Here is a 6,386-nt window from a genome sequence, read left to right as displayed (position 1 = left end):
ACACACACACACACACACACACACACACACACACACACACACACACATCTTCATTTGCCCTGAAGACTCTTAATCTTCAAATGTTAAGTATCTTAGCTCAAACATTTTGGTCTCAACGAAGCCTTCCTTCAGCACCCAGATCACTCTTTTATTCAATATTGACTCATTCAACTGATATTATTGAGGCTTTTCCGCATGCATGTTACTTTGATGAGTGAGAAGCAAACATTGTGGACCCTGTGCTTGTGGAAGGAACAGCATCCCCGCCCTGAGCCTTTCCCATCTCTATAAGAGCATCCGTCAGCCTCCAGCTCAATTGTGTGTTTACATCTATCTTCTCAACTAGACTCTGCAGTCCTGCAGGGCAACACCATTGCTTATTTGTTTCTTTTTCCCCAGCACCTAGCACAGTGCTTGCTGCTTGATAAATGTTTGAATGAATGAAACAATTTGATGACCAACGGATATGAAACATGGTGCTTTCTACCCTTCATGTTGACTATTTGCTTCTTTTCACTCCTGGCACTAGAGATTTCTGTGCTGTTGCTGTGGATGTTATTTTTACTCATGGTCTTTTCCTCCCTCTTCCTCTACAGCTACTAGAATGGTTACACCTCATTCATGATCTGCTTTGTTCCAGGCACTATGCTAGACACTATACATGACATATTAAGTATCTCATTGAATACAACAGCACTGCCAAGCATATATGATCATCCCTATTTTAAAGATCTTCCTTTTCCTCTTCTCAGTCTCCTTCCTTTTGTGAATGTCCTCCCTTCCTTAATTTCACCAAGGGCACCTGAGCTTCACCCCCTTCCTTCCCCCACCATTGGAGGAAGGCTCTAAATTCTCAATGTTTTACAGGGAGACTGAGATCCTTTTATCAGCTCTGCCCCTGCTGCTCTGTTGTTAGACTTTCCTTTGACCATAAATCGTCCAATACAGATCTTGGAAAGGTAACAAGTCTAGACTATATTGATTTCCTTGACAAGTGACAAATAGAACATCATGATGAGTTATTTCAGTAAAAAACAAAAAGAGTTACCACTTAGGACAGCTGTCACTGAGGCCAGTGCTACCTAGAGATTGATACCAGGTCCTCTCCCAGAGAAAAAGCTAACAGTCAACCTTCATCCCCAAGTCCCTGACTGCCAGCGTTTATGGGCACTCAAGCTATTGGACAGCATCTACAGTGGCCTCAGTACATCACAACTCACAAAGACATCCTGTACACAAACCAAGGGGATTTAGTAACTGAGGTGTGAGAAGAGCCTCACTGTACCCCAGCCTCATCTGTAACAGTACATATAATGCATCCCCAGTCTGATTGCATGGGGGATAGTTCAGAGTACCTTCAGGTTTTGAGTTCAGATAGACATTGTTAGAATCTCAACTCCTCCATTTGCTGGTTATGTGACCTTGAGAAATCTATTTAATTTTTATTAGTATCTTCTACCTTACTGGTAAAATCGGAAAATCCTACCAGATTCCATAGACTTTGGGGAAAATTAGATGGAATAGCATAAATAGAATCTAGCATTTCTTAATAGAAATTAATTCCCTTTCCTTCTTTTGTCCTATTCTCTGTTCCTTTCACTTTAGACAATGGAAATCTATAACCTTAGAACTCTAAGGGAATGAGATACCATCAGTGTCAAATATCTAACTACTGAATAAGAGTTCCATGAGAAAAGGACCCCTGGCTGCCAGGGCTCAATCCCCCATGAGGGCTAAAAGCTGACTACTGCACCAGGTAATCGACATTGAATGAAGGAATGAATGAGTAAAGACATGAACAAACAAATGGAAACAAGACATTCAAGTTCTTTCATGTTTTCTTGGCTATGACCACATTAGCCTTGGTAACCAAAATCCATCTATTTTAACATGAGCCTTTCTCTATTATAAGTAGGTGCTTGTCTCCCCCACTAGACAGAGGCCACTTTCATCACAGGATCCATTTTCTCAGGCACCTAGTAGAGTGCCTGGTACAGAGGACTGGATCGGTAAGTATTTGGAGGAAAGATGAATGAATGAGATGTTTGAAGAGTTCTAGAAATCCTTCTTTATATTAAACAAACATCGTACTGTAATGACCTACCCACCTGCTGCTACAGGTGTATATTTTGTATAGAGTTACTACAGTGGTTGTGATAGTTCTAATATGCATAGCCATTCAGCACCATGGACAAAGCCCTATTCCAAGAGAGGAGGGATGCGGTCTCCCCAGAACAGGGTGGACATTATCTGTGTGAGTCATAGGAGTTAGAGGTTGATAGTCAGTGAAGAAACTGAAAAGTGGATACTAAGAGTGCCTAATGCTGCACAAGCCTCTGCACAGAGTAGGCACCTGATAAATGCTAATTGATGACTGAAGGAAAATGAGAGAAATCCCATTGCCTCTGATCTAAATTATACATTAAGACTGCCGGCTCTTTGAGACTGGTAATAAATGGATAAAAGAAAAACACTTTGGAGCATAAATTCTTAAAGTGCAGGGATTTTCTTCCTCTAAATCTTTCTCTAATTCTTTTTTTTTTTTAAGGGTTTTCTTCCTTTTTAGTTACAGTCTTAATTCCACAGGGTCTGTTGGAGGGCTAGTTATAAAATATGGTCCATATAACTTGTCAACCATGTGTTATTGCTGCAAACACTGAGCTAGCCCCAGGGGTAGGTGGTCTGGGGAGGGACGAGGAACAGTCCCTGCCCTTGAAGAGCTCACAGTTTCATGGGATAGACAGATAGCAACATAGCATAATAAAAACTGTACTCATTTTCTAAGGCTGCCATAACAAATTACCATGAAGTAGGTGGTTTAAACAACAGAAATTAATCTCTCACAGTTCTGGAGGCCAGAAGTCTAAAAATCAAGATGTCACCAGGGCCACAGTCCCTACAGAGGCCCTAGGGGAGAATCTGTTCCAGGCTTATTCTAGCTTCTAATGATTGCTGGCTTCCTGTGCTTGTACCTACATCACTCCAATCTCTGCCTCCATCTTCACATTACCTTCTCCTCTGTATCTGACACTCTTCTGTGTGTTTCTTATAAGAATACTTGTCATTGGATTTAGGGCATACCCAAAACATCCAGGATGATCTCCTTACCTCAGGATCCTTAACTCAATCACATCTGCAAAACCCTGTTTCCAAATAAGGCAACATTTACAGGTTTCCAGGCTTAGGATGTGGACACATTTTTTTGCGGGGCCACAATTCAAGCCACTGCAATAACCAACGATGCTAAGTGTGACTGTCTCATGTGAAGAGCAGAAACTGAGTTTCCAAAAGTTTAGATAACTGGTCCACCATCACTGAAATGGAAAATAGCACAAATGGGACTCATACCCAGGTCTGACTCAAAGCACCTGGTCTCTTCTGCACTATGACTCAGCCATGAGATTACAATGCATTATCACACAGGGTCCTGAACGATTCTGAGATTTAACTCATATCAAGAAAGGCAAGATTGCAAAGGGCCTTGCTAAGACTGGTCTTGAAAGATGAGTGAGTAGTAACAATGTTATCTATAAAAGGTGATGATACATATACAAATAAGAATCAAATATTACACAGTGTAAAGCCTGCCATAATGAAGGTGAAGTGCTTTGGGTGAAGTGTTCTGAGGCTGATGTATTTCAGAAAGGAAGGGGACACCTGGAGAAAAGAGACTAGGGAGCTGAAAAGACTTCATGGGAGGGTCGCAGCTGAGAGGGAATTAGAAAGAGGAATAGGACTTGAATGTACCAAGAAGAAGGAGAAGGTATCATAGGGACTGAGAATGTTAAGACAAAAATATGGAAGAGAAGAGACATAAACACAATTTAGTTATAATGAAGGGTACCCCAACGGGATTACTGAGAGAGAGATAGGCTGGGGTCTCAGTTGGGGCATCTGATGAAGCATCTTAAGGCTATATATACTGTACTTAGGAATTTAGACTTGACTCTAAACGGTGAAAACCACTGAAGACTTTTAAAGATACGTAGTGAGAGATGCTGATGCAAAATGGAAGTCAAGGAAAGTGAGATGTGCCTCTTGTTCTTCCAGCTTCTCTGTTTGTGTCTTTATTCTAAAAGAACAATCCTACTCTAGCCTTCTTTCACTTTTATTTTGGGGAAGAACTTGGTAAGAGAAAGACTGGCTCTGAGGTACCTTCCACTCCTAGGAGTTTAAAATAGTACAATATCAGCCATTTGCTCCCTAGTAGGAAAGTAATTTGGTTGTTTCTGGTTGCAGGGCAGAAAGCTGAATATCAGCCCCTTTAAGCTGTGGAATGGGCGGTCCATTTCCATTGGCCAGCTCTCAACTGGCAGACCTTTCCTATCTGAATGCTGCTGAGGTCCAATAGGGCTGGCATGTGGAATGAAATTAGAAATGACGTTTGAGTACAACTTCTCCAAAATTAAGAGGATGTAGTCTTCGAACTCACCAAAAAGAATCTGGAGCAGGGTGAAATAAGGTGAACAGGGAACCCAGCAGGTCATTTACCTACGCTAGAGGGACCAGACTAATCTCCGCTACTACTCCCTCTCCAGCCCTGGATGAGACCACATGGCAGAGGAAAAGGGCTGCTCACCTCTGAGAGCACAGTTGGTGGTGTACCAGCAGCACATAAGGTCAAAGTCAATGGAGGAATTGAAAACAAGAATCTAACAAAGACCCCTTCCAGAACACGTTCCCACGGTCCCATGAGCCAATCCACCTGCTTCTCCCATCACCTTTTCCTACTTAAACGTTCTGAGTAAGAGAAAGCTGACCTGCTATTGTTTCAACATAAATTAACATCTGATAACAGAAAGCAGGGAATGGTCTCAAATGAATCTTAGGAGGCTTTACAATAAAGGAAAATATTAATTATGCCTAACATTTGTAGAGCATGTTATAAAGCACTTTTCATTTTACCTTTATGTATAATTCCATTTTACATAATGTATAATTCCATTTTACCTTTCCAGAATTAATGAAACAATACATAAAACATGCTTAGAATGGTGCCTGGAACATAGCAGGTGTTCAATAAATATCATTCTCCTTCTCATTTACCAGGGAACTATCTCTGCTGTCACCTTTCCAGCCTGCCTCTAGGCTGTCATTTCCCATTATTCTCTGTGGTGAAAACTGGGGCAATATTGTTCTCTTCCTTTCCTGCTAACAGACAGAATCCTACCAAATCTCTTTCAAATGAATCTGCAGAAGTGCAGAGTGACAGTTTTGTAAATCATTTATTATTTCTCTGCTCAACATAAACACAGCCTGGGTCTGTTAAACTAAAACCGTCAAATGCCAGCAGTCTATGTCAGCTGCCTAACAACCAAATTGCATCAGGACGTACTCGGTCCGGATAATTGCCACATAATAAGTTTATACAGATGATCAGAAATATTAGTAAAATCATTCTGTCACGGCTTTGCCTGTGCTGTGCACGTGGGAAGCTGGCCCTTTAAGACTAAGTCATGAGGAAACTGCTGATAAACGTAATAATTCCTCTGTGGCTGGAGTCCTGCCAGCCGTGAGGTACTTCTTTCCCTTGCGTCTCAGTGAATCTTTCCTCCACAAAAATAGATCTTCGCACGCTAACTTACATATGTAGTTCTCCTGTAGGAAAACTGTTTAAGAACGGCTGCTTCCTCTTTTCTGTTGTTGCTGAGATGGTAAATAGATCTAGACCCCTTTCCTTGTCTATCAACACTGTGTTCATCCTTCAATGTCACTTCCAAATCCCCTGCAGTCAGAATTAACCACTTGTCCTTCTGGGCTCCCACAGCTGGGTGCAGAAATGACTAATCAGCCCTTGATTCTTTCTGCCATGTGTAATACTTGTTTGTTTATTTGCTAAGATCCTCTAAAAGGATGAAAGCAAGACATCTTCTTTATATTTGTAGTCCCCCCAGGGCCTAGAGTGGTGTCTGGCACTTGGTAGGTGTTCAGCAAATGTTTGTAAGAATTTAAATGAAAGTCGGGTAAGAAAGCCTAGAGCAGACACAATCACTTCCCGAAACCATCTGTAGACCCCATGTTGTTTGAGCCGTCCTGGTTCCAAAACATGGAGGCCTCACGTGGAGACCCTGTTTCTCGTCTGACAGTGTGAGTTCAACAGGCCTTCTGGTAAAGGAATCTTTCTCCATATTACACTGTTAATTAAGGGCACACATTACACTGGCCCCAAGACACTAGGAGGCCTTTCTAAGTTATAAATAAGAGATTGGATTGAACTAAACAATGAGAATCAGGGTGATCAGTCTCTGTGAGTGAGGAGTCCCAGGGACCCTCCATTGGTATATGTCAGTCAGGTCAGCCAGTCAGAGAGCATTACCAAGTCTCTTTGTTTCAAGTTTCCAGTCAAACACGAAGCTATCTTTGAGCGACACTGTGGTATGTTAGAG

The sequence above is a fragment of the Aethalodelphis obliquidens genome, unplaced genomic scaffold (assembly GCF_003676395.1).
Source record: "Aethalodelphis obliquidens isolate GAN/ISIS:26980383/991018 unplaced genomic scaffold, ASM367639v1 scaffold62, whole genome shotgun sequence".
Lineage (NCBI taxonomy): Eukaryota > Metazoa > Chordata > Mammalia > Artiodactyla > Delphinidae > Aethalodelphis > Aethalodelphis obliquidens.
The sequence above is the reverse complement of the archived record's forward strand: the minus strand, read 5'-3'. Positions refer to the sequence as shown.